The sequence below is a fragment of the Zea mays genome, chromosome 2 (genome assembly GCF_902167145.1).
Source record: "Zea mays cultivar B73 chromosome 2, Zm-B73-REFERENCE-NAM-5.0, whole genome shotgun sequence".
Taxonomy (NCBI): domain Eukaryota; kingdom Viridiplantae; phylum Streptophyta; class Magnoliopsida; order Poales; family Poaceae; genus Zea; species Zea mays.
In genome coordinates, this window is record NC_050097.1 from 226912370 (window position 1) to 226914813 (window position 2444).

The 2444-nt window shown below is 39.8% G+C and overlaps 1 pseudogene; it reads left to right on the top strand.

The window, feature by feature from the left end:
* Positions 1-535: 535 nt before the first annotated feature.
* On the top strand, positions 536-662 carry LOC111591035 (uncharacterized; annotated as a pseudogene).
* Positions 663-2444: the final 1782 nt, after the last annotated feature.

Below are 2444 nucleotides of genomic sequence, written 5' to 3' on the forward strand. Positions count from 1 at the left end.
TGTATTCAACAAGTCCTTGAGAAAAAGCCAGAAGAAGAATTTATATTTGTTTTTTCATGTCGACCTATTTCTCGACAAACTTATTTGTTGCACCTCTTGCTAGCGTCTTTATCATCGAGAAGCTCTCCAAATACAATTATCATCTATGGAGGGCACAAGTTCTACCTGCTCCATGGTGCTCATCGGCTGCATTGACAGGACCAACGTTGCCCTATCGTTGAGATCTTTGTCATGGTCGGTGATATATAGAAGTCAACCAGGTCTATCTAGACTACTTTAAATGGGTAGCTATCAAGAAACAAGTGCCCAACTTCCTTATGACCTCCCTATCGTGAGATATTCTAATCCAAGCTACTGTTATGGAATGCCCAAGCAAGACCTAGCACACCCTAGAGCAGATGTTCATGACCAAATCACATCCACGAGTGGTGGATACACACATAGCACTTGCAGCAACCTAAAAGGTAACATGACAATTACTGAATACATGAGAAAGATGAGATCTCTTGTAGATGATATAGTCTCCATTGGTAAGCTAATTGAAGATGAGGAACTGGTGTCATATATCCTAGCGGGATTTGATATTGATTTTAATCATGTCCTAACTCAGATTGAACCAATATCAGTTGACAAATTATTCTTCCAATTATTGAGTTTTGAGAGTCGCATTGATCTATTGCAAGGTGGAGCGCATGGCTCTGCCAATGTTTCCCATCGTGGCCATGGTGGAACCTGCGCTAGTTTGCATGGTCATTGTGTATCACGTGGACATTCAAGCGACCCATGTGTCCGTGGACCTTTGCCAGAAGGACATGGAGCACCTAGTCAGAGGGGCTACTTCAATAACACCAACGACAAACCCCCTGCCAAGTATGCAGGGAGATAGGACACGACGCCCTTGACAGTTGGTATAGGTTTAATGAAAGCTACACATCAAATAACAACAAGAGTGTATAGGCGACTACACAAGGTTGCAATGTTAACACAAATTGGTACATGACACCAGAGCTACAGATCATATAACTAGTGAGCTTAAGAAGCTTAGGTTTGAGATAGATATAAGAGCAATGATCAAATTTACAAAGCCAATGGTTGAGATATGAACATTAATCATATTAGTCATGCCATGATTAATACACCTAGTACAAATTTACATATGAATAATATTCTTCATGTACCAAGCGCTTAGAAAAATCTATTTTGTTCATTGTCTTGCCTATGACAATTCAACTTTTCTTGAATTTCATCTAAAAGTTTTCATGATTAAGTATCAAGCATCAAAAGAGGTAATCCTTAAAAGTGATCCTTAATTTCACCTCAAAATCCCATATGAAAATAGTTTCTCAGCAAACGAATCTAAATTTATTTCAAATCGGGTAGCATAGCCAGTTTGTTCCCATGGGTGTCTTGATGGGTTTAGCATCCTTCATCCTAAACTTCTTCAAGATATCTTGCCATCGTTGAGTTGCTTGACTTGAAATCCTAGGATGAACTTCAACTCCCCCATCATGGACATCTCAAACTTCTTGACCATTGTCCTACTAAATTCTTTTGACCACAGGTCTTGCCTTGTTCCTTGTCATCACACCATGTTCGTCTTGTTTGTTGCAGAAGACCCACTTGGTTCCTACAACATTTTGACTTGGACATGGTACTAAGGTCCATACTTCATTCCTATTAAAATTGTACTGTTGAGTTCTTCTTGCATGGCCATCACCTAATCTGGATCCTTCAAGGCATCTTCAATCCTAAAAGGCTCAATAGAAGACAAAAAAGAGTAATGTTCATGTCCACCGGATGGTTTCTTTGAATAGTTACTCCTTTGTTTATGTCTCCTAGGATCATGTCCATCAGATGGTTTCTTTGAATAGTGTGGTGGACTCTTGGGTGTGGCACTTGGCTTGTGAATGGTGGTACTTCATCTTCATCCTCCTTGTCTTATTCTTCCTCCTCCTTGATCATTGCCACCATCTTGAGCTTCTTTATCCTCATCTTGAGTTGAGGGTTGAACTGCGTGGAGGATGGTTGATCTTGTACTTGTGAAGGTTCTTCTGGGCACACATCTCCAATGGACATGTTTTTTAATGCTGTGCTTGGAGCCTCTTCCTCATTTCATCACAATCAACTTACTCTCTTTGAGAGCCATTAGTCTCATCAAACACAACGTCATAAGAAACGTCAACACATCTGGAGTATTTGTTGAAGACTCTATATACCCTTGTGTTTGAATCATAACTAAGTAAAAACCCTTCTATGACATTAGGAGGAAATTTAGAATTTCTACCTTTCTTTACCAAAATATAACATTTGCTCCCAGCAAAGACTCTAAAAGATACATTAGGTTTGTTACCACTTAGGAGTTCATACGAAGTCTTCTTCAGAAGTCAGTGAAGATATAGCCGGTTGATGGCATGACAAGCCGTGTTAACCGCTTCTGCCCAAAA